We start from the raw sequence: 26,774 nt of genomic DNA, 5'->3' as shown, positions 1-26,774 counted from the left end.
GAAAGGACAGCCTCTTCAATAAGTGGTGCTGGGAAAACTGGACTGGTACATGTAAAATTATGAGATTAGATCACTCCCTAACACCATACACACACAAAAAAGCTCAAAATGGATTAAAGACCTAAATGTAAGGCCAGAAACTATCAAACTCTTAGAGGAAAACATAGGCAGAACACTCTATGACATAAATCACAGCAAGATCCTTTTGTACCCACCTCCTAGGTAAATGGAAATAAACACAAAAATAAACAAATAGCACCTAATGAAACTTCAAAGCTTTTGCACAGCAAAGGAAACCATAAAGAAGACCAAAAGACAATCCTCAGAATGGGAGAAAATATTTGCTAATGAAGCAACTGACAAAGGATTAATCTCCAATATTTATAAGCAGCTCATGCAGCTCAATAACAAAAAAACAAACAACCCAATCCAAAAATGGGCAGATGACCTAAATAGACATTTCTCCAAAGAAGATATACAGACTGCCAACAAACACATGAAAGAATGCTCAACATCATTAATCATTAGAGAAATGCAAATCAAAACTACAATGAGATATCAGCTCACACCAGTCAGAATGGCCATCATCAGAAAATCTAGAAACAATAAATGCTGGAGAGGGTGTGGAGAAAAGGGAACACTCTTGCACTGTTGGTGGGAATGTAAATTGATACAGCCACTGTGGAGAACAGTATGGAGGTTTCTTAAAAAAACTACAAATAGAACTACCATATGACCCAGCAATCCCACTACTGGGCATATACCCTGAGAAAACCATAATTCAAAAAGAGTCATGTACCAAAATGTTCATTGCAGCTCTATTTACAATAGCCCAGAGATGGAAGCAACCTAAGTGTCCATCATCGGATGAATGCATAAAGAAGATGTGGCACATATATACAATGGAATATTACTCAGCTGTAAAAAGAAACGTAATTGAGCTATTTGTAATGAGGTGGATAGACTTAGAGTCTGTCATACAGAGTGAAGTAACTCAGAAAGAGAAAGACAAATACCGTATGTTAACACATATATATGGAATTTAAGAAAAAAAAATGTCACGAAGAACCTAGGGTTAAGACAGGAATAAAGACACAGACCTACTAGAGAATGGACTTAAGGATATGGGGAGGGGGAAGGGTAAGCTGTGACAAAGCGAGAGAGAGGCATGGACATATATACACTACCAAATGTAAGGCAGATAGCTAGTGGGAAGCAGCTGCATAGCACAGGGAGATCAGCTTGGTGCTTCCTGACTGCCTGGAGGGGTGGGATAGGGAGGGTGGGAGGGAGGGAGATGCAAGAGGGAAGAGATATGGGAACATATGTATATGTATAACTGATTCACTTTGTAATAAAGCAGAAACTAACACACCATTGTAAAGCAATTGTACTCCAATAAAGATGTAAAAAAAAAAAGAAAAGAAAAGAAAGAGGCCTGAGGGTCTTCCGGCCTGCCCCACCCTCCTCATTTTGTTTTCAGGAAACAATGCTTCCCAAGCATTCCAGAGCAAAACTGTCCACAAGGTACCTGATCGTCCTCTCAGATATAGAGAGAGGTAAGAAAAAGCAAGTTCCTCAAAACTAAGATCAGTAAAAATCTTTTAATAGATGTTTTCAGTCTTAAGAAACCACCCTATTTCATACAAAAACTTACGGAAAGTACTTCAAACTTACAGGAAAATACTCTCATCTTTCTACACCATCAGATGGACCTGTCACCTTGAAATTGCTGAGATAAGTGCAATAACTCTCAAAGTACTTTTCATACAGTGAAAAAAGTCACACCATTCTCTGACAGTATATAGAACTATCTACACATTTTCGCAGAAAGGACTTTGCGTTAGCAAGTTACAAATATCAACTCCCCGCCCACTATTTTTGGACTAGACCGGATTGTTTTCAGATGAATTTCACTGTTGCGACCCGCCTCAACTCGCTAATTAACCGAAGAGCCCGTGGCGCCATTCTTTCTCCTCCTTTGTGCCTGCTGAATCTCCCAGGATTCTTGTTATATGACATTTTAAGTGTTCACAATGTTCTCACTGCTTTAAGCCAAATCTGTGTCACTTCCCAGCCTCAATGAGTAAAATACTACAAACTTTTACAGAAGAGGAGCTGGAAACAGCATTCCAAGTAGTCAGCAGGAGAACAGGAAGCGAGATGAAAACAATAAAAATAAAAGCAGGCGTCTGTGTCCTTCTTTAGGTCATGCTGCCGCCTCCTGCGAATCTAATTACTGCACATCCTCCTTCTTTTTCTACACCAGATGTCAAATAAAGCTGGACGTACTAGTACAGGTAGGCGAATGATGTTTAAAGTGCCTGGCTGCACGTGACACGGCCAGGACTGCTGAGATCCGTCTGGAGGGACCGCCCACTGTTGGCAAAAGTATGCAGAATTCTTCTGGCAACATCTCCATTACTCTGAGAAGCTCATAAATTAAAGCAGCTCTGGGGCAATTTAAACTTTGTTACCAATTCGGTCTCGCCTTCCACTGCGCGCTTTCTGTTTGGAGCTCTAAGATAAATGTGAGCTGCTGATGCAGCCACTTCCGTTTCTTCCAGGCATACCTCCCTCCAATTTTCCCTTTACTCCCTGGGCTGTCGACAGTCTACCCTTGAGAAGAAAGAAGAAAAGGTGTGCAGGTCAGGAGAGATTATTTATTCTACAGGAAAGCCAAGTCTCAGTTCTCTGAGATAACTGGGGGTGAGAAGTTAGCTTCCTTTTAACTCTCAGGTTTGAGTTTCTTCCTTATCAACTTCCTCAGTTGTTTAGTTAACCAGGGGATAAAGTTTGAATGTAACTCCCTACAACTGGTCCTGTATGTCCTTTTAAGTGGTAGCGCTACTAGTTAAGTACTGAACCGGACAAAACACAATATAGAAAGAAGAGTAGAAGCTGGATCTCTTGCCTCCAACCAGAGTAAGCCAGTGGTATCCATTCTCACCAGAAGGAAGTTAATAATCTGGGACAAGCACGCTCACTTGGAATCCTACCATCCAAAGAAAAGGCACTGTGGGTAGCCAACTGTGGGAATTAGGCAAGGTATTTACTCTCTTACTATTCACGAGGCAACACATACTTACTGTACCTAAAGTCAGAAGATATTTTGAGAAAAAAAAAGTGTCACGTTGTATGAAGCCTGAAGTATTTATGGACTATTTATATTTTAGTTAATGTAATCAGGAGGGAGTCTAAATGATTCAGTCAATTCTCAATTATTCCTACTAATGGAGCTGATCAACACAGTGGAGAACCTACAATGGCAGGCAGCCCAGTAGCTTAACGATGGCTCCTGAGTCTACACTCTGTATTACTGGTATATGGGTGCACAGAATATTCTTCAGATTTAATAGAATTCATCAATTCAAAGCAGTTGAGAATCTTAGCGGGTCATCCTGTCCAATCCTCTTCTTTTGCACCCAAGGGAAGTTTGGCTTAAAATGTTTAAGGGACCACTGTTGTTAACTGGAAGAGTCAGGTATCAGGGTGACCACTGCAATGGACATGGTGAAGTGGAGCCCTGTGGACTATATTTAAAAGAAGTCTTAAAAGCAACTGGTTGCTTCGGTTAGTGTCTTCCACCCCCGGCCCTATTCTTAGTTCACTTCCCAAAATACCAGTAACAAATACTAACTACTGAGACCCTCCTCAGTACAAGTCTCCAATGGATTCAGTACTCCAACGTACATAGGACTTAATGTCCTTTCATCTTTTCAGGGCTGTTGATTGATGTCTTCCTCGAGGAAGTAAGCAATTAGCAATTTTGATTTTAAAAAATGCGTCACTGAAATTTTGCTAGCCTGGAATAAGCAAAAGGCTTTTGTAGATCAATTATGCAAGAGGGATAACATAGCAACTTAAAAATAAAATGTGAGCACAGCCTGAAAATAGAGAGTTACGCGCATCGGCACAGACGCAGAAGACCTGTAGAGAATCTGTATCTTAAACATACGAGAATGTATCCTGTTCCAGGAGAATTCCAAAGGAGACTCCACAGCTTTGCACAACCTTCCCTGGCAGGGCATGTCAATGTTTACCCTCTCACCACCACGAAAAACACCAATTTAAAACCTGCCTACTGCAGTTTAATAGGCCTAGTGGGTTTTTTTCTCATTTTGCCAAAATGAGGTTGGCAAAAACATAAACAGGGAATGTGATGCCTCACAAGTGTCACTCAGCATCGCAGAAGAAAAAACGGCCCAGGCCCTACCTCTCCCTCATCCCAGCCCCCGCCCTGAAATATCTATGAAAATGTTTTTAAATGTTAAAAAAAAAAAAAATGAAAATGAGAGAGTTAGAGAAATCCTTGAGATGTTCGTGAAAGAAAACACTGCTGGAACAGAAGGCCTTACATTCCACAAGGAAACATCCCCATAAACCCAGCTGAGAAATGAGCCCACTTTTAAAACGGCACAACCAGGAGCCGGGATAATTACAATAGAAACACTTTATTTCAAATCATGAAAAGAGTTACACTTGATCTTCTTGTTAGCAGGGGCTGTGCAGACAGCAACATTAACTGTGAAACGTAAGGGCAGATAACAGCTGATTTGAAAGGGGATTGTGTAAATCTAGTTAAAGAGCAACTTTAGATTATTTTCAATTACCGAGATAGCATCATGGTTCTCAGGAAAAAAAAAAATGGAAAGGTTTGTTCTTTACGCCACATACAGTGTATGGAATCTAACAGAACCGCCTGCTTTCAAGCAATAATCTCAGCCAGCAGCTAATATGCCTTACCTCCACTTTACCCTCCCCTTCTTCAAGTCATTTTCAATTATTTCCAGCACTCACTCAGCTCTGTGAACAAAACGTCATTTCAACCAGAGAAACAGCTTTAAAAAATCCCCTGCAGGATAATTACTAAAAGCTTTTAGATTTCCGAGTGCCAACTATACATAACCTGGGAGACCTCTAAACTAGGGCCAGGGTCAGGCAGGAAAAGCATGCCTGTTGGGTTGATGAAGTAGCATTTGCTTCACCTGTCAGAACATTTAACCAAGCATACCTGGGCCTCGGCACCCCCCCACTCCACTGTCACTTCACCTCAGCTTATGCAAAGGAACACGCACAGATTCACACGCCGACCAAAATGCAAGAAGCCCCATCTCTAGCTACCTGAGATAACCCTGTCAAGTGAAATCCCCACTTGTCATTTTCTTTAACATGGCTTGTGTAGAGGGTGCTAACGATTTACTTAGAAAAAAAAAAAAAAGAAAACGTAAATAGGCAACAAAGAACCTAGTGTAAAGGAGAAATGTCAAAGCGGGAAGCAGAAAGCCCTGTACCTTCTTGACTCTGTCACAGACAAGCTATGTGACACTCCAAGCCTCATCTCCCCGTTCTTGTACTTGCCACGTGTCCCCAGTGCTCCAGCCACTTCACACTACTCTCCCTGGACATAACTGTGTTCTGCTGGGCCTCTGCGTCTCCCTTTTGAATGACCTTCTCTCCCTGAAGAACCGCTTTGGAGCCCAGCTTAATTCTCACCTCTGTGAATGGTACCCCCGCTCCCTGGTCACAAGGGATGGCACCTCGCTGTAGGCGCCTCTAATACTATCTGCATCATCATGCCTACGACACAGGATTAGTTATCTGTGCCAGCCCACTTCCTTCTGGAGCCTCCGTGCTCCTCGGGGCAGGGATCATCTCACCTCTGTACATTCAGAACTGTCAGAACACTAGAGAACGTGCAGTAAAAGTTCGTGAAATAAAGAACGGATCAATGAAGGAATGAATAATGAACTGACGTCACCAAATTTCAGTTTCATCACCTTTAAAGAAGGGATAATAATCGTTACCCAGTTCATTCAGAAGTCATGATGGTCAAAAGATGAGATGGTGCTTCGCACGTTGTTAGGTGCTGTACAAATGTACGTAAATAATGATGATAAAGATGGTAATATTCAAACAAACACCACAGTGTACAAATACAGTATATCTTTACATACAGTAAAAAAAAAAAAAAAGTTATTATTCCCCATACCTACCACATGCCTACACTCAACTTCAATATTCTTTTCTCAGGGAGAGAAATTTAAACTTTAGCAAAAGAGGACACTTCACTGTCCCCCAAAAGAATGTTCTCCTGACACTAAAACGAAATATCTAAAAGTCAGAGAATCATTAAAGTCTCTTTACATGTGCTTCTCCTTCCATTAATTAACCACAGTTTTCTGCACGGATGTGTGACTAGATTCCACTCTGTGACGGCCACTGAATACTGCAGATTGCACCCGCATGCCGTCACCTCAAATGCAAAACCGCAAACGGAAGTGAAGGATCTTGGGAGGGACCGACAGCAGAATGACGATCTCACACTTCAGCTGTAGGTAACTGAGGACTATATGCTGAATGTTTCTCTTCAAACACCTCTGTTCTTCCTAACCAAAATACTCTCTTGTCACAAAAAGAGAAGGAATTCTCTCACTTGATTAAGACCGCTGCTGTAACAGTAAGAAATCCTAAAGCTGTTCCATTAGCTTGAGGAAGCACAGTGTCCTCTCCTCACTCAAGCCAAAGCACCATGTCCCCTGCGGGCCTGGGACAATGGGGCATTGTCACTGCTATAGCTCAGTTGTAGAAGGATCCGCTTTGGTACACTGATGCCTCAAAACCCATACGCTCACAACTGTTCCCTTAGTTATATGTCATGATGATTTTAAGGTGAGAAAAGACTCTAAAACGACATTCATGTCCCAACGTTCCCCTCGCTCAGAAGAACTAAACACATGTAGTTTCTGAACGTGTAGACATATTCAAGGTCAAGCTATGACCAGTCAAAATCCTGCAAAAGAGTCAAACGAACCTGATCGTTGGCTAGACGGCTGGGAACGGAAAGTCCTCACTCTAAAGGATGAAAAAGCCTACCCCGGCTGAAAGCGATCATAAGCGAATTGGCCCATCAGCTGCCCAGCCACAGCTGTATCCCCCGCTCTGCTCACCCAAAGAGATTCATGCTCTCCTGGTGCCAAAATAAATGTCTCTCTTAAAAAAAAATTGCCCAATTGAAAATAACTCTCTAATCTGCATCCTTTCAATAGAACTGAAGTGCACTTCACCAACACAGAGCACAGGCATCTTGAATTAGCAGAGAACTATTTTTAACACATGAAGGATAAGATATGAAATTAGTTTCAAGGGGAATGAGAACCTTGGAGATTATTTACTTTGCCTTAATTACTTTGACTCACCATTAATTTAGCTTTCCTAGGGTACTAAATATTTCACGCTAAGATTTGGAGACTAAAGAGACAGGAGCACAGATCTGGAGCACTGAAAGTCTGCAACAGCATCTTCTACAGGCATGGATCCCCCCGTTGGGCATGGAAGGCCATTCACGGTGTGCCACTCAGTGACACTTTCAGTGGCTGTTTCTGTTGTTTTTCACCCTGGGACCAGGAGCTCGGCCCTGAAGGATGCAGGGAGCCAAACTTTCTTCAGCTTCTGTTTAACAACTCGGCCAATAACATCACTAGGGCTCACAGCTACTCACGGCGACTGCCAAATAGGGCAGCCACAACTGCCTGCAGCCAAGGCGAGAAGAGTTTGGGCTACACGCTTCAGGAAGCTTTTAATGATCAGTGCAACTGGGAAATGGAGTTGATTCCCAGGAAAGATGACCAAGGAGCTACTCTAGCAGATATTCCATAATGGCTTCATCAGAGCATCAGTGGGAGAGGATGCGCTCAGCTCCCACCAAAGCACTAACAATGAGCGGGGCCTACCGCGTATACCTGGGCACTCGCCAAAGCCTTACACGCTCCCCCGTGGCTCTGAATCACCTTGTCCACTGGCAGACATCACAGGCACGGGCTGTGCTCGGCAGCAGACAGGAGCCTGAGGACAGCAACTCGCTGGTTCCCATTCGCAAGAGGAGACTCGCTGGGGCCACTCAACCTGGTGGTGCTCCCCGGCTCCACGTGGTATTCGGCAGTGAGCTGGGGGGCATCAGACAGAGACTCAGAGAGCTGGAGCCCTCCTTTTGACCCACGATCCAAACAACTCTTCCTTATTCTAAATGTCAGAAGAACTGACCCTGTCTTAGGTAATCCCATTCCTGTGAGTTTAAGCCATTACTTTTCTCCACGAAGCATGCTATATACCCTAACGTTCTCTTTTCCCGTATAAATGTATTTGCACCCTGATACCGTTGTGCTTCATTTGTAAGTTTCCCTTTTTCTTCTTCTTCTTGATGAGGCTATTATTTGACTGCATCGAGCCATATCCTTCTAGTGTTCTGAACCCCAATCAACAACATAGCAGCCAAGTTCACACATCTCCAAAACTCCGCCACTTCTCTACTCGGTGATAAAATGCTGTCATGGAAATGTTTCTGTGACAAACATATCTAATTTAACAATAATAATTTCTATTTCTTTAGCCTACGCATAGCTTTGGAACATGCTCACGTATTTCATACGTTTTATCTTACCCACTTTTTTCCATTTGGCCCCTTTCTACATGTCTCATGCTCATGAAACTCCCACCCTGCAGTCAGTTCTTACAGGGAAGCCTGTCCTCTTTGTCACTGTTGATGCAACTTCTTTGCTTTCTGGGTCACACACCTCATTTGGGCCATTCGCACTTTCGGTCCCTTTTATCATTTACAATTCTCAGGTGAATCTCTTCGATGCCATATCTTAATACTAGACATTATATTCCTTCTTTTGCATCATCAGAAAAAACAAAGCACGTCGCTACTAATCATTTCTACTGGGGAGACAAGGAGCATCACAGCACACAATGTGGTGGAGGACAGGGTTCAAAATTCCTGCCTCTTCCACTTACCAGCTATGACAGTGGACCAGTTACTCAATCTTTTTGAGCCTTGGTTTCCTCTTATTATTGGCATAAGAAAAGGTTGCCATGAGGATCAAACAGGAAACTGTACCTGAAAATACTCAAAAGATGCTAACTGTAATTCTCCTGCTAGGTTTCCACTCACGCACCATTCTCACACACACTAACAAATGCTATCCCAGCAAATAGCATCTCACTGCCACTGGGTCCCTGAAAGTGTGTCTTCCCATGAGCTTCCCCACTCACTTCCTCCAAAGGATGACCAAGGTACACAAGGTCCTACCATCCGAGAGACCACTGATTTCCAAGTTAGCTTTTTCCTACTACATTCAACTGCCAGAAGTTCAGATGTACTACAGTTGAAAGTGCAGGATAAATGTATGAATGACCATCCTCTCCCAGCATTTCCAATCACGTCTGGCCTGTCTTCGGATCACACTGAGATGTGAGATAGACAGTGACGGGGTGAATGCAGAGCACATACCAATGGCAGCCAAAGAGCCCATCCCTGAGCCATCGCTCATCAAGCACTAGACTTGCAGCTGGTAGAGTGCATTCCTCTCCATCCTTTTCTCTTTGCCTTCCTGGTGAAACATTTTACACCACAGAAGCTCTGATTAACCTTAAACTCTCTGTCACGTCAAATGTGTCTTGCTCAGAGAAATTGTGACATCTGAAATTCTGCTGTAAGTCTGAAGTCTCCACTTAAAGATTCAAAAGCTAAAAAGTAAAAAATTTAAAACTCCCAACAGGCAGTTGAAGGATTTCAATGTATAATTGGCAAAAGGGTGGTCTTATAGCTTAGATGGCTTATGGCTATTAACTGTAAAATGGGCATACCCTTTGAACCGGCAATTCTTCTAATAAGAATCTACCCAAATGAGATTATTGCACAAGTGTAAAATGATGTACCTACAAGCATGCTTAGAGCTGTAATGAGTTCTAGATTGAAAAACTGGAGACAAATGTCTATCAGTAAGCCTAGAATAAAATCTAACAGACAGCCTCCTCAGCAAGCTGTTTCCCTTCTTTTCTACCAGTACTCTGAGTTTCCTACACACGAAGTCCAGAGGGTTAGCATGAACTTCGACCCAAATCTGAAGCAATCAGAACATTGCCCTGGTCACGTTTTTTTTAACTAATTAATTAATTTATTTGGCTGTGACATGGGGGATCTTTAGCTGCTGCATGCATGTGGAATCTAGTTCCCTGACCAGGGATCAAACCCGGGCCCCTTGCACTGGGAGTGCGAAGTCTTAACCACTGGACCACCAGGGAAGTCCCTGCCCTGGTCACTTTACCTAAAATGGTCCAAGTAGAAGGAAGCCAGGATTTTTTTTTTTAATGATTTATTTGATGATTAAGTGAAGCTCTCTTTCTCTGGACAGTGAATGGGCCCCTAGAACCACAGCTATTTTGCCACCATGAGCATGAAAAACAGCAGGAAAGAGAAAATTATAAAGAAAGAAATCCTAAATCCCAACTAAATCATGCCTGAACACCCTACCTACTGGATTTTTCAGTATGTTCCTATTATCTAAGCTAGTTTGCCCTGGGATTTGCATTACTTACAATGAAAAGCATCTAATACAACTATTCAGTCATTAAAAAGATGACATATAGGGCTTCCCTGGTGGCGCAGTGGTTGAGAGTCTGCCTGCCGATGCAGGGGACACGGGTTCATGCCCCGGTCCGGGAAGATCCCACATGCCACAGAGTGGCTGGGCCCGTGAGCCATGGCCGCTGAGCCTGTGCGTCCGGAGCCTGTGCTCCGCAACGGGAGAGGCCACAACAGTGAGAGGCCCGCGTACCGCAAAAAAAAAAAAAAAAAGATGAGATATATTTGTTGACATGGAAAGATGCCCAGAACATGTCACTAGAACAACATAGCAGATTACAGAATAGCATGTACAGCAAAATTCCATTTATTTAGAATTTTATCTGTATCTTGTGTGTGTATGTACGTGTGTGTATGTAATATATGTGTGTGTGTGTGTGTGTGTGTATATATACACACACACACACACAGACAGAGAAAGACAGACAGAGACAGAGAGATATTCCTGGAAGAATTTTACTAAAATGTCAGCAATGGTTAACTGTATTAGTTCCGAAGAATTTTCCTTTCCTTTTTGTATTCTTGTATAGTGTTTGCTCTTGTACAACAACATGCATTTGGGGGGAGGGGCCGCAGAAAAATCCAGCTTTAAACAAAGCTGGCTATTTACCGATTCTGTTTCTCTCTAGTGTGAAATAAGTGGACGGCTTTGCCTCATATCCCTCTCCAAACTGAAGTGTTCCGAGGGGGACAAAAAAAAAAATTGAAGATGCTACCCAGGCACTCAAAATATTATTTCGTTATAAAATTCCATGGCAAAGCAATGAAACTGCTTTAAGATCTGAATTTGTACATGCTGGAAAAGAAACACAGCCAGAGGTGCCTCAGTGTCTTTCTAGAAGAGTGGAAATAACATGAATCGAAAGGAAACATCTTCTTAAAGAAGCTGAGCACTTCATTTTCCTAAAAGGGAAAGCGGCAGTGGCGGGAGGGCGGGAGGTAGAGAGAGGGTAACACACGTGACAGTGAGCACAGAAAGTACCCAGGGGCGGCCGGTGTGGGGTGCTACCATGCTGATATGCAGAGGGTTCAGCCCTTGGCTGCTGCTGGACATCCATACCCTTTTCTCATGGGGAAGACCTCCCACCCCAAAACCTAACCCCACTCCTCAGCAGTGGAGGACGATTACAGTCACTTTAAATCACTTCAAGCCAACTAGAAAACTGGATGCTCTCTGTGAGCCTTTTCAGTTCTAAAGGTATAATTTAACCAAACATATTACACAAATTGTTGGGAGGACGAGGATTATCTGAAATGTCCAAACACCACTAGGACAGAAACATCTGAGCAGCTTAGACTTGGCTCCAAGTGACATCTCTGAGAGGAAGAACTGGGTTAGAAAAACGTACCAAAGGCAAATGGAAAACAGAAGACAAAGACAAAAACCGTGATCTGTTTATTGGTGATTTTTACTACAGCTTGTAGGATTTTCTGACAATAAAGTCTCAGAAACTCTGGCTCTAAAATCAGTTAAGTGAAGTAAACATCTCTTTGAAGTAGCAGGAATCTTGTAGATATTAGGTGACTCCAAAAATACTAGGATGGTTTGTTCTAGAAGTTAATTTCCTGCACTTGTTTCTTTTACAATAAATTACTATACTGTACCTACACTGTATTTCATGATAATGCCATGGCTCACAGTCAGTCACCATTTAATTCTGGGAGAGTCCGAATACTCCACGAAAGGAAAGAATCAAAGATAAACACCACCCATAAAACTGTCTGTGTTACACATTTGCCTTTGGGATCAAGTTAAAGATACATCTCTGGAAAGCATCCCTCCCACTCCAAATCACAAGCATGCCCTAGGTTATCCATTTGCCTGTTCTGTGTCTCGTTCTAATTCATCCCACTTGGATGGACTGTTAGCCGCCTTCAACCTGAAAGGGCATCAGAATGAGAAAGAAGACACTGAGTGGTTCTCACACCTCAGTTCCAGTAAGAAACCCCTTAGGGACCCTCTTCAGTCCTTCTGCATCAGTATCTTGAGGTGGGCTTAAGAAGCTGTACTTTTAATAAGCACCCTACATAGATCTGAACAGGGCATGGATCACCCTTTGGGGAAGAGTGACGTAGGTTATTACAAGGTGACCAAATCACTTAACAGATCATCAAACCCGATTAGATGACTCTCCTTGGATCATTCCATTCTTCTCCACATCTATGGTCACTACTCTTGCCCCTTGTCCAAGAGGTCATCACCACCACCTCTCCCTGGAGTTGACCCCAGTTTCCAAGTTGGTTGTCTTGCTTCCGCTCTTGCCCTCTCCGATTCCTTCTCCAGAAACTTGCCAGGAAGATCTTCCACGCTACAAATCACACATGACTGCCCCCGAAACCCTTCAATAACTGCTTAGTGGGTAGGGATTTCCTTCCGTTCCTGGTGATGGAAATGTTTTAGACACAGGGGGCAACTGCACAACACTGAATATACTAAAGGCCACTGAATCGTTCGCTTTAAAATGGTTCATCTTATGTCGTATAAGTTTCACCCCAATTTAAAGAAAAAGAAAAACTTTTCGATGGCGCCCCACGGCACTTAGGCTAAAAGTCAAAAGTCCTCAGCCTGGCCCGGTAGGTCCGGCATCATCAGGCCCTAACCTACATCTCAGAGCCTTATTCCAGCCACTGTCACCCTCACTCTCTGCGCTCCAGCCGCACTGGCTATCTTCCAGTGACTCTTTCTCACATCTGGGCCTCATACATGGGACCCTCCCCACCACCTCGCCGTGGGATAACCCCCATCAACCTTCAGGTCTTAATTTATAAATTACTCTCCCATATAGGCCTTCCCTGACCACCCTCATGGTATCCTTTCAGAGAAATCTGGTCTCTTCCAAGAACTTATCATGAGCTCCAATTACATAATGATTTTTGTTTTACTTGATATTTTTTCCAGTAAACTATGGACTCCCAGGAGGACAGGACCAGGGATTTTTGTTCGCTACTGCACTCCCAGCACCTAGTGGGAACCTGGAAACCATAAATACCTATTCATTTGGCACAAAGATTATGTAGCATGCTTTGCTCCAAAAATGTTAAATCTCTACTACAAAATGAGTATCGAGCTAGGTCACAATATGATGGGAGATTTAGAATATATATGTTGACATTAATAACTAGATGAGAAAAATCAGAAACTACTGAGGGCCAACTCAACACAGTATGGAGAACACCCACCAGGCACAGAAAGCAACCTCTCTGCCTGCTACAGCACCTGCTTTGCGTTTCTGGACAGAATCAAGTCCCTGATGCTCAAGGAAATGCCTTTTAAAAACTCTCTCCTTGTGCCACTGCACATCGCTGAGAAATAAGGAAAGAAAGGGAGGCTGTAACTTTGCAGAAAGATGCAACTGAACTGGGTAAAAGACCAGGCTTCAGACGGATGTCAGGAGAAACCGCGGGCTGCCCTCACGTGGGCACCACTTTCTTGAAGGAAAGTGCGTAGAGTCCAACCCAGGAAGAAAGGACCTTCAACTCAGTCTGTTCTGAGGGACTTTTTTTAAAGGGAAATAGAGGAGAAACTCACATAAGAGCAGGCATAATTGGTATTTTGTTACTAAGCAAACTGTTCTTCAGTGATTATAGGTGTGCGAGTGATTTATTCTTTCCAGTCTTGCATTTGTATTAACTAGAACCCTAATTTGTCCAAGTGGCTGAAGTGTGTCTTAATTACTTGCCTTCAAAGCTTATGCCCATTTAAAATAAGCTTATTTCTTTTCCATTGTCAGCTCACCCAGAGCCACCTAATCCACAGTCCTCCCACCCAGCTCTCAACACTTGGGATCACCGGGCAGAGGAGAGGCCAGCGAGTGGCCCAGCTCCAAGGAGATCCGTCTGTGCAAAATCCTGTGCACCGGCCCATTGAACATTCTCCAGCCCTGTTCCCCCTGCAAGGGCAGGAGAACGTCAAGACCTGAGCACATTTACCACCCATGCCATAGGCTATTCTTCTACTTAAACTCTTTTATATAGTATATAGTATATAAGTATATAAGCATAATTTTACACTTAAACTCTTCTTTCGCCGAAGCTTTGGGCTTTCCCAAGCCCCAGTCCTTAGACCTGGTGGTGAATTTAGAGTAACCCCACGTGAGCTGCAATGCCTGAAGGTACTGCTCCTGACATCTGAGGACGGGGCACCTACAACAGGTTGTCTGTGCGACCTCTTGGCATCTTAGTCGGAGAGAGCTCGAAAGCCTTCTCCTTGCTCCAACTCCCAGCTCTCTGTGCTTGGCTGGGGACCCCCCGGAGAAGGGACAAAGCTGCCCGATGAGGCCAACTATGGGACCAATATGGGAGCAACCAACAAGACTGCTCTCCGACAGGGGGAGGAGCCTGAGCAGGTCCTTAAGGTAGTGCGCGAGGCCACCACGCCAGCTGGCCACCAGCTCGGCTTCCTCTGACATGGCTTCTAAATCTGCTTTAGCCTCGAAGGTGCTCCTTGAGTCCTATTCCCTTCTTCCCAAAGCATCCTTACTAACGTTCTTACCAATGATTTTGTTAGAGAACCACGTACACTTCTATAGGAGGTGAGGTGGAGAAGCCCGATAACACATTTAGAAAGCACACGTGTGCGGGAAAGTGAAGTGCCGGCAAAACCAAATCCTTAGGTAGCCGAGGTATAACCTGTAAACCAGAGGACATTCAGGAATGAGTCACGAGACCAACATGTTAATACGGGCATAAGGATATTACACACGGAGGTAAGGTCAGTAAGAACCACTGGCAGAAAATCAGGTAGAGATGGTTAGTAACAAGAAGAGCTCAAGGACAGACTAGCAAGGACACTAGGAGAGGTTGCCAAAACGCCGAATAAATCTGACAAAGGGAAATCAGCGCTTGGAAAACCAGAGACTAGGAGGGGATGAAGAGTCAGTAAAAGGATGGAGGCTCCTGGTGGGAGGAGTGACGTTCTAAATGCAGGTACTTTCTGCCACGATTGGAGCTGGCCAGACTTTTGCAGCGGAAGAAGCCAAAATGTCAGAAAGAGGAAAACGTCATCAGAGTGACACCGTGCCCACGCTTTCCGGACCTGGGGACTGTCTAACTAGGAAAATAGGAATCTCTTCAAGTATTTTTCACGGAGGAAATTTACAAGAGAGAATTGGTTACTCAGGTGATGGGGGAGCAGAGAGCCTACACGTGACAGTGAGATAATCCAGAGATCAGCAAGGGCAGGTAGCTGCCGCCTTGCCTAGGCTGACAACAGACAACGGAAGGAGGGGCTGCTGCTGGAGTCCACGGGCCAAGGTCACTTGTGAGCAGCTAGAACCAGAGAAGGTCTGTCAAGCGTGAGTGGTGCTACCGGAGAGGGATTCCCTCCGCCCGGGAACGCCGCGCGAAGCTGGAGGAAGGAAAAAAAATACCCTCCCTGGCTTTGCCCTTCTCCCTGCTGTCTCCCACGTGCCTTCCACGGGCTGAACACAGCAAGCCAGCTGACTCGGAAACCTGGGTGAACAGCCTGCAGGGGTGAGCCTCCGGCACCCGGGGGGGAAGGGAGGGAAGGCCAGGAAGCCTGGGGCAAGGACCAGGAGTCACAGCGAGCTGTAATAAGCAAGCCTCTTTCCCAACAGATACACTTTTAAAAGGTTTGTTTACTGCCATATAATGGTCACACAGGAATAAATTAAGTGGAAGCCATACCGGCAGGACTGGCCTACTGACCTTCCTGCTGCGTGCAGGTGACCCTGAGCTATTCTGCACAGTCCCCGAGCTGCACGGGTTGGGGGATTTATTCTATAGTAATACCCTTTCTTCAGTTACAATTAATCCAGGACTAGTCTTAAAAAGTGCATTTTTTCCCCAAAATCCTAGGGGAAAAAAGGTTCTTTGAAAAAATTTTAAAATATAAGTATTTAATAGGAGAAAATATACGCATGCACGCCTGGGCCCACACACCCACAAATGAGTACAGGTGAAACTGGGGAAACCTGACCAAGACTGGTGGACCACAGCGATCCATGTCCTGGTTGTGATGCTGCCCTATAGGTTCGCAAGACGTTACCACCACAGGGGGGAAATGGGTAGAGGGTACACAGGCTCTGACCATGTTGTTTCTGACAACTGCACAAGAATCTGTAATGATCTCCAAATAAAAAGTTTAATTAAAATCTATCATAAATACGTGCCTACTCTTCTAAATTAATAAGGCCTCTTCCTGGCCACCGTGTTTCACCCATACTGTCTCTGGTCCATACACTCACAAGCGCCGTGTTTCTACCGTCAGGACTCTTATCTCCCGGTGAAGCAAGACCCAGTAAACTCTGTGTTGGCCCCCTTGACAACTTCTCAGAATTCCGTCTTCTCTTTGTCATTGGCTCAGTGCTACTTTTGCAGAAATATGATGGTGCTAGGTTGCTCTTGTTTGATTATTCAGCCTTTGCCTTTCTGACTGCAGACGGAGCCAGGACCTTAGTCTTCATGCACGGGACAATTGGGAGACTGCCTGATCTTATTTCAGCTCAGCTAACAAGCCTTAACCTGCTCATTTCATGATTAAGAATTCATTTCAAAACCGCTCTCTTTCTGGATGCATGCTTCCCTTCTCCCACCCTCCACACCCTTTGATCTCCTTTGGAGCTGGTTGCCTAAGAACAGGCAGGAGAAACTGCAGAAAAAAGCCTGGCACTTTGACAGACCAAGAGGAAAGAGCCAGCCCACTCCCAGCTATCACTCATTCACTCAGCTAAAAATATAGGCTACGGGAGAAGCGGGGAAAACAATAGATAGGAGTGCCTGCTAGGTCTTCCAGAAACTGATGCTGGATGAAAGTCCCTTCTTAGCCAAGAGTGTGACGGGAAAAAAAATCACTATTCATCGCAAAATGGACATGCGCCACAGACGTCTCTCCAACTCTCCTCTACCACTCCACGAATCCCGCCCGTAAAATATAACTTTCTTCCTTTAATGATCTGGTGGTAAATTATTTATATGCTTCAGTTTATCTTTCTGTCTTCTTTTATTTATGCCCAGAACTGTACTACTTAACTCTAGAGAACCTGACCACAATTACAGGCAAGGCAGAGGCGTCTCAGCCCTTTAGGGCGTATTGAGCTGGAGGGACAGCAGGCCAAGCCGCGGGTGGAGGACTGATGTCTCCGTCTTGGGATGAGCTAAGTGAGCACGCGTCTCAGGCCTCTTGGTCCTGCTGACTTTTCCAGCCAGCTTTCCACCCAAATCATTCTTGCATCCTTTCCCCATCTCCAGCCTCCCAGCCACTATCTTCTCGGTTTGTCTAGGCACCGCCATCTCCTAGCTGGTCTCCATGCCCCCAACTCTTCCCCTATCGATCCATTCCCCACACACCTGCCGGCAAGGTCGTTCTCAGCTGCAGATCAAGAGTAACGATGCCCTCACCTTAATCCTTCAGTAGCTCTCTATCACCTGAGGCCAGAGTGCCCAAATTTGCCTAATGAAGCAAACCAGTGGGGGCATTATTTTAAAAATAAATGAAGCAGATTCTTCAGTATCTTACGTTGGGTTTCTCCAGAAACAGACTTTGAGACAGAATTTATTTACTTTTTTCTTTTGGCCATACTGCGTGGCATGTGGATCTTCCCTGACCAGGGATGGAACCCGCACCCCTGCAGTGGAAGCGTGGAGTCTTAACTACTGGACCACCAGGGCAGTCCATGAAAGAATTTCAATGCAAGCTATTCATCTGGGAGGGGATCCTAGGAAGGACTAGTACGGGAAAGGAAGGCAGCCAAGAAAGCCCAGATTATCTAGCAGACAGCCACCATGGGCAACATCATCAGTCTCGCTAGGGGATCCTGGGACACAGCGTAGGACACACATCAGTCTCTGCACCTGATGGGCCAAGATGCTAGGGTACTGCCACCCAGCTCTCTTCAATCATTGGATGAGGTCCACTCCTGAGGCCATCCAACTTTGCTGCCCTACAGCTGCCCCACAGCTGCCCCACATGTGACAGAGAAAGCCCTCAGGTGGAGAACAGTAGGTGCTTGCACAAGACTTCTGCAGATGTGCCTGGGAGCAGTGAGCATCCGAGCATATGAATGTGTCTACTCGACTTGGCGGGTCCCTGGAGAGTCTGATTCGGGGGGCCGGGGTTGGGACCCAGGAATCAGTACTGTGGCAAGAACGGGAAGATTGTGAAACACTGACCCATATCATAAAGTTCAACATCTTTGATGGGTCTTACTAGTTCTTCCATGGTCTGCCCCCTGCCCTGCTCTCCAAACCTCCTCCCCCTTCCCGCCCCCCACCCGCCAGCACAGTCACTTGTAAATCACACTGAATTTGTGCACTTCCTGCAAGTCTTCCCCGCAGGCAGCATATTCTCTGCTACAAGCAGGAACTGTGCCTTAATAATCTCTATGATCCCCAAAGCCAGATACTATGCCAGTCATACAGTAAACGCTCAATAAATGTTTGTTAAAGAAATCATCCTAAAAGGAACTAGTACGGTATTACTTACATAGGTTCTGTGGACATAACTATCTTCCCTATCTCTCAAAATAGTAGTAAAATGAAACAAGTATCTATTGAGCACCTAATATACGGAAGACACTCAGGAATCCCTCCAGAAAAGCTCTATAACCTTTGATCAGCATACACCTTAACAGACACTTGCTGCTACAAAACTGTGAATTAAACCCTACAAGCGAGACAAACAACGGAGGTAGTGGTGGAAAGGTGAAGGATGCTTTACGGGGAATTGGAAGCCTGTCAGGCTTTACCCTACCTGGTGATTCTGCCAGGGCTGTCCCCAGAGACATGGTCGCCCTTCACATACTTCACAAAGATGGAGCAGGATGAAGAAGAAAGTCTTATTTCAATGCCACTGATCTCTCAGGATTAAGACTTCTTCCAATCACCAGAAATTTGGGTACCTGGGACCTCGATGGTAGCTCTGGGCTCTATCCCTTAAATGCACAACAGCTTCTGGGTTTTCAAGCTACTCAAGGTGCTCTCTTACAAACCAAGCAGAGGTCTGGACAGTCGGAGTCACTAAAGACCTCATCGGCGGCTTTTCTCCCTGTCTGGGTTGTTAACCACAGCGCCCTGGCCACACTCCAGTCTGGATAATTACACTGGGGCGAACAGATTTCACCCTCCAGCTCCAGCTAAATAAAGTATTCCTTCGGCCCAGCTGCCGTTACCTTTGTTATGCTGCTGTGGGCTATTAAAGTGCTCTTCTGTACTTAGGATGGCTGTGTTTGTGCAAAATCAATACCCTTGGTATAACTTTCCTACACCGACAAGAGTATATTCCAAAATATCACCGGCTAAGTTAGTTGTTTTGACATGTTTTTATACACGGCCAGAAACAATTAGAAAAGTCGTCATTTCTCCTCCATTTCCCCAACTTTTGCTATTCGTGCAGATACAGACTGAAATATTTGCAGCATCACATAAAGGATGCGGCAGGTGCATACTCCACAAAATACACACTAAGTGTCTACCACGTGGCAGGCTCCGTTGCGGGTACTGTTGTAAGGGTCATGGGTTATGTTCTCAGCATAAACTTGAAATTTTTCCAAAGGGAATAATTCAATTTAAATCTTCCTCTGCTGCTACGTTTCTGAGAATCTGACTACATCAGCTTTACTTAAAATCTATCAACACACAGATCTCCCAATCAAATACTATTTCCGTCTACTCTTTAAAAAAAAAAAAAAAAAGAATCTACAGGACCTTAAACTCAATGTGTATGTGGGTGGGTGTGGAAGTATATGTGTGTCTAAGAGTGAGAAAATATGCTTTCTTGGCCAGCCTGGAGGGCAGCAAATGAGATGCTGCTTGGATAAATATTTATTTGTTTGCTTGTTTAGCAATCATCCTATTTGTGTGGGTGAGAGTTTTCCAGGTTATAATAGCAGAAGCTGACATAAGGGAATGGAAAACGCAAATATCTCTTGTTTAAACCTTCTCTTTACTGTATGAAAAAAATACAAATCAGGCCCTTTGGTGCTCTATCGTTAGGATGAAAACCATGAAAAGGAAAAGAATGCAAACACATACGCATACACATATTCTCTTGAACATGAAGAGAGGAGAGCGAAGTTAATTAAATTTCAAGATTCCAGTGGAATAAATTAAATGTATGAACTACAGGATATTAACATCATGCCACGCAAAGAGAAATGGTTCTGAATTTTTAAAAATAATAATAACCTTAAAATTCAGATTAATCCTAGGGGATCCAAAGCAAGCACTTGTCCTGAACAAACTACAACCAGACTGTGAAAAATGATTTTAAAAATCAGTGACGTTCACTTGAAATCTGCGAAATTATTATGCTTGCTTGGAAATCCTTCTAGCTAGAACAAGTTAATAGCAGACTTCTAAAACTAGGTTAAACATGCTGTAAATCAATTTATTTCCCCTACAAATCTGCTACAGTGCATGCTTTTCCAGTGAAAATGGCTCTGCAGTGGTACTTAATACTGTCACTACAACTGTTTCTCCAACCAGTCCAATCCAAGTTTCTCTTCCAGTTAAGGTGCATTAAAGTTCAATGACTACCTTTGTCATAAATAATAAATAACAGAATACAGATTCTTTAAAATAGCATAAGGAACCTCAAAATGTATCACACATGCAATACATTGCCTAAGTTTAGAAAAAAAGCCTTAATGATGCACATGTGATCCAAGTTCGCCATCCAGTACTCCATTCATTATCATTTCAGAGTTCAGAAGCAATCGGCACACTATTGCCATCTCTCACAGATAGGTGAGTTGTCCTCCACAAGCGGGCTTCAGATAATACCTTTGGCAAGACAGCTTTGACAAAAGACTGAAACGAAGACTATGCAGGTACACAGTCTGTCCCATGTACTCTATTTCTTTTTAATTTTATTTTATGTTGGTGCATAGGTGATTAACGATGTTTGTTAGTTTCAGGTGTACAGCAAAGTGATTCAGTATACCTATACATGTATCTATTCTTTTTCAAATTCTTTTCTTATTTAGGTTATTACCAAATATTGAGCAGCGTTCCCTGTGCTATACAGTAGGTCCTTGTTGGTTATCTGCTTTAAATATAGCAGTGTGTACATGTCAATCCGAAACTCCCAATCTATCCACCCTGCCACCCTTCACCCCTGGTAACCATAAATTCGTTCTCTGTGAGTCTGTTTCTGTTTTGTAAATAAGTTCGTTTGTATCTTTTTTTTTTTGAGCCCAGATCACTAGATCAACAACAGTACGTCTATCACGTTACAGACAGACCACAACACGTGATTAATTAGCTGTAATGGTTAAACTCTTGCAGGTATACAAGCTGACCAACACAATCCTCAATCTCATCCCCGTTTAAAATTCATTTAGAGAATAATAGATCATTAAAGGTGGTCCAAAGATGTAAACAATTACCAAAGCAAGGGACTGGGCTTCCCCAGTTCGACGAAAGAGGTGGAAAGTCACAGGACTTTCCGCGACTGAGGGCTGAATACACAATGCATCTAAAACCATAATGTAGCCTGGTGTCAACACTGAATTTTGACTCCAAATATTACTGTATTTTCTAAGTATCTTTATTAGGATAAAAATCTTGGTTACAATTCTGTGTAAAGAACAAAGAAAGAATAATTTGAGTGAGGAAACAGGAGAAAATTTTTCAAGTGTGACCCAAGGCAAGACATCCTGGAGAATGACTCTGTAACCAGGCTCAAATCACAACACCTAACTGTGCCTCAGTGTCCCTTAAAACTAAAGGGTTAGGCCAAAGCATCAGTCTCTAACTCCCTCCTGGCAGTAAAATCCAGTCACCTATTTAGGTATCACAGAGAACTCAAGTTTTTGTAAAATCCTAAGAGCATCTAACGGCAGCAGAAAATGTGCTTACGATGCTTAATGACTATGAAGGGAAGAATGAGAAGGGTCTAAAACAATCCTCCCAGTCTTGCATTTTCAGTTTATACTAGGCTTAAGAGGGCAACTGAAATTAGATGCTTCATCTCATCCCACAATACCAATATAATTCTTATTATAATAACAATTTTAAATGTACATTTTAAAAACATCCCCAAAAGGGAAACCACTTCACCTTCCTCAAATGAAAGTTAGTAGATCTGTCTCATTTGGAGGGTTGCGATGCTTGAGTTACAGTTATGAGTGTCAGGATGTGGAAGCAGCTGTCACTGCTTTGTTTTTTCAATTCACAGTAGGTGGTTGCCAAGCAACAAAATACTATTGTCTGTTTCCATGATCTATTGGCCAATTTTACTGGTGATAATGCTTTCCACAGTTTAAAACAGGGCCACCATTTGGACAAGGAGAAATGAGAAAAAATTCTAAGGATGACAATAACATATATATAACTAAACACACTGAATGCACCCCCAAATTATGTGTATAAATATATAGCTGTGTGCTGATATACATACATACATTTTGCGTGTGTGTGTGTGTGTGTGTGACTATATACATTTTTGTTCTACCTACCTCCAACCCATCTCAATTTGATAGACCAAAAACTAGAATCTAAATCCCTGAGGGCAAATCAAAGCATGACCTGGAGATATGAAAACAAGTAAGAATTATTTTCTCAACAATAGCAATAATTACCAATTTGCCAGATGTATCAAATTCTGTCCTTTGAATACAAAGTTCTTCAGTCAGAAAAGCAATTCTACTTATATAAAAAATAATAAATGGAAAGCCTTTACCATCTACTTTGGAATCATCAAACATATTTAATATGTCGTTTTACTTCAAATCATCTGCTACCACTGCGTACAAGGATAATAATTCAAGTGGGAATATTCTGCTTTTCTTTACACCCAAGAATCTTAACATATATTCACTTTTTAATAATTGAACTGTGCTCCCTGGAATAGCCTCATGTGATTCCCCACTTTGTTTTGATATTGGTCCCTAGGGAATAACAGTCATGCTATGTTACTCTTGCATATTTCACTAGCTTACAAATAAAATAGTGTACTCACTATAAAGTTGTCAACATTAGCTTGCATCAGTTGCTGTTTGTTTTCCACTGACAAGGCTTCTAAAGATAAGAATTACAATATTCTTAGATGTACAGACACGACATCAAAACAGCCTGAAGGAATTAAAGCTGGAAAGTGCTAGAGGCAATCATGCTTTGAAATGAAGAGAAATCAGTGTCACTTACGCACACACATATATTTCTGCAAAGACCCTAAATAATGCCAGAACAGTCTTTGATTTTATGCAATGCTCATCCTTCACAATACTCCAAAGCACTTGAACTATTTAGTGCATCCCTCTAAAGGAGCCTTTGAAATTCACTTTTTGAAATTCATTACCACTTGCAAATCGATATATCGCAAGAAACTGGAATAAGCAAAACCCATTACGTGGATTGACATTATTACTATAAAATATATCAAAAGGGCAACGTTAGCAGGACAGAAACAAAGTGTGTTAAATAATGAACTGAATACTAGTCAAAATTACTTTTCCGGACAGAGCCATCTTCAGCAAAACGCTCCCGGGAGCGCCCATCCGGGTTTCTCCTTCACGTCTCACCCCACACATGACCCACTTCTTCTCCCTCAGCTTCTCAAGGTTGCTCACCTGTGTCCGGCCCCCACCAAGAAACATTTCCTTCTCACTTTCTCCACCCTCCTCATAACCATTAGGCACCCATTACTTTCTCAAAACTACCGGACTCAAAAGCTGCAGCCCAGTTTTGCCACGAACCTCCCCATAAGCACTTGTTTCCCTCATCCTTCTAGATCTGCTTTAAAAATCGCCACCACCGAGCAAATACAATATTAATAAAAATAAGGTTACAAGCCAGTTTTTTTCTTTTAATGTCACAGCAGCAAAACGTTGAGAAAAAAACAGAAAAGGAGAAAAGCAGGAGCGCATTTGGAGGAAGGCGGGTGAGAGCGTAGTTATACACAATGGGACGAGAGGATCCAACCGAGCCCCGCTTCCCCACCTGTCGACCCCAACTTCCCCCATGTGCGGCGCCGCGGGATGACAACCACAACACTCCAAACCACCCCCCACCCCGGAAAGGAGGCGGGGTTACGCCTTCAGCCAATCAGGACCCGCAAGCCCCAGGTGTCCAACCTATGGGGTGGCCGTGGCAGTGCAGGGGGAGGACGTGGGGTGGGTCGGGGGAGGGGCGGCGTCCGTGGGGAGGCGCGCACGTGTGGAGTCCGGAGAAGAGGGGAGGCGGCAGGCGTCCGGCTACCGAGGCGTAGGCTCTGCACCCTGGCAGCCGCCGAGTCCTGCTGCCCGATGCCTCTCTTGCCTCGGGCTGGACCGGGCCTCCCGCCGAGGAAAACCAGTCCACTGTGTCTGAGTTCCCCGAGTAAGGGGACAGTCACAAATAACAACAATAGTACCTAGTTCAGACAAGGCGGGGAGGAAAGTTTCCGGCCCGCCACCCAGAGGAGTCCGCCACGGCTGGGAGAATGGATGCAGGGCGGGAGGGTGACGAACCGGGAAGAAGAGAGCAGTGGGAGGATTGCGCGAGCAGGACGCGGACCCGGGTGCGGTTCAGGGGGCGGCGGGCAGCGGGGTGCGCTGTCCAAGGTGCATCCGGGAGGTGGGAGGCGCGCGGCGGGGCGCGGAGCCCGCAGCCAACACTAGCTGGCGGCGCTGGGGAGAACTGAGAATAGCTGTCTGGGGCGCCAGGCGCCCTCAGGCTCGTAAAAGTCACCCGGCTGGAGCTGAGGTAGGGAGGGGGAAGGGCGCGGGGGGGCTGCGGTGAAGCCCCCACGCTCCCCTGCCCCCCCTCCCTACCGGCCTCACCTCTAGCTTCCATTCCCCTCCCCCCGAGCCCACTCCCCTCCGAGCCTCTGTCCTGGTGCCGCGGCGGCGGTGGGACCGCGGAACCCTCGCTCCGACCCGGACGCCCCGGGGATGCTGCGGGCCCCGGAGCAGCTTACCTGGGGCTGCGGTACCGGTAGCGAAGGCAGCCAGCGCGCGGACTCGGGCGCGGCGCGCGGCTCCTCCTCGCCCTCGGCGTCCTCCTTCTCCGCTTCTCCCCGGACTCGGTCCAGGGCCACGGAGCTCTGAGACCGCGCCGGGCTGCAGCTACCTTTCCCACCGCCGCCTCGGCCGCGCTACCGCAGACAGAGGACGCCCAGTGGCGGCTGGAAGCCTGTGTGAGTAGCGGCGCCGGAGAGAGTGGGATCTGCTGAGAGGCGCTGGAGACTCCGCGGGCTCAGGGCGCGCGGGCCGTGCGCACGCGCGCCGGCGAGTGTAAGTGTGTGTGTGTGAGCGAGCGTGCGCGCGCGCGCCCACGGGAAGGGGGAGTCGCGAGGGGAAAGGGGGAGAGGCCGAGAGACACTCGCAGGGACCGAGGCGAAATTCTTCGCCCTCGGAAATCCGTAAACCAGGGAAAAGAGGATCGAACGTGCGTGTGGCCCGGGGGAGCCGCCCGCGGGGCGGTGGCAGAGGAGGAGGGGAAGGCAGCGCGGCGCGCGCGGGCTCCAAATCCGAGCTGGGCTGGGCCGAGCGGAACGCGCAGCCACCGATGCAGCAGAGGCGGCGCCCGCAGCCCACTGTCGCGCTGCTCCCTCTAGCGAGGGGCCGGGCCGCTCGCTCCCGCCACCGCCGCTGTCGGGACTTCTCGGCTGGGCGCGTGGGGACGGGGATCGAGCCCCCACCGTGGCCACCGCAGCCTTGGAGGCGCTTGGCCCGCTGAGGGGCCGAGCGGGGAACCCGGCGCACATGGCCGATTACCGGCTGGAGCCGGCGCGTGCAAGAGCTGCGGGCGTGGAGTGGGCGGTGGAACCCGGCGGAGCGCGGCCTGCCGCCTAGACTGGGTAGAGGAAGCCGGGCGGGGGAGCGAGGGTGAGGTCGGTCAAGGGTGCGGTCAGCAGGCACATTCGAGGGTTGTGAGGGCTTCCACTCCGGGCGGAATGTTGCCATTTTTCCTCCTCGGAGGCCACTTTTCCTCGAAGTTATCCACTTCCCAGGTAAAAGTGCCGGCTTCCTCTTTGTTCGGATTCAGCTAACTGTGCAGGCATCCGACTTCCTTGAAGTCCGGCTTCTCCAAGAACCGGCCAGCCTGGCGCCGCTCTTGGCCCTTTAAACCTCTGCTCTCTCATTCAGCCAAGCTACATTGTATACCATAGAAATAAAAATTTCAGGCACATTTACGTGCCCTTTCTCCTAAAAGACTTATTGTCCTAGCGGTATTCTTTTCCATGCTTGTTTTAAATTCTGAATGCACTTTTATTCCCTCAAGAATTTCTTAAAGGGTCATAAGGTCTGGTTGATACTTGAAATACCCTTCCTGGCAAGAATCCTCGGGCAGGGGTGGGGGCAGGGTTTGTGTTTCGTACACTTTTGCATGCCCTCCAGTACTGAGCCCAGTACCGTGTACTTTGTGTGTTCTCTATAAATGTTGAATGAATGACATTGTTTTCTAG

General features: G+C 45.4%; 1 protein-coding gene across 6 annotated transcripts in view; it reads right to left on the bottom strand.

Annotated features, from left to right (window-relative positions):
• The window catches only part of ENOX1 (ecto-NOX disulfide-thiol exchanger 1), a 622,833-nt gene extending 597,154 nt beyond the window's left edge, over positions 1-25,679 (bottom strand). For 4 of the 6 annotated variants that reach the window (XM_032611635.1, XM_032611633.1, XM_032611630.1 and 1 more), the window contains exon 1: positions 25,284-25,649. The gene's annotated coding sequence lies outside the window, so the exon portion shown is untranslated. Of the gene's footprint in view, positions 1-25,283 lie in introns of all 6 variants that reach the window. The other 2 variants (XM_032611636.1, XM_032611631.1) reach the window with 2 other exon arrangements.
• Positions 25,680-26,774: the final 1,095 nt, after the last annotated feature.

This window comes from Phocoena sinus, chromosome 18 (assembly GCF_008692025.1).
Source record: "Phocoena sinus isolate mPhoSin1 chromosome 18, mPhoSin1.pri, whole genome shotgun sequence".
Classification (NCBI taxonomy): Eukaryota; Metazoa; Chordata; class Mammalia; order Artiodactyla; family Phocoenidae; genus Phocoena; species Phocoena sinus.
The sequence above is the reverse complement of the archived record's forward strand: the minus strand, read 5'-3'. Positions and strand labels throughout refer to the sequence as shown.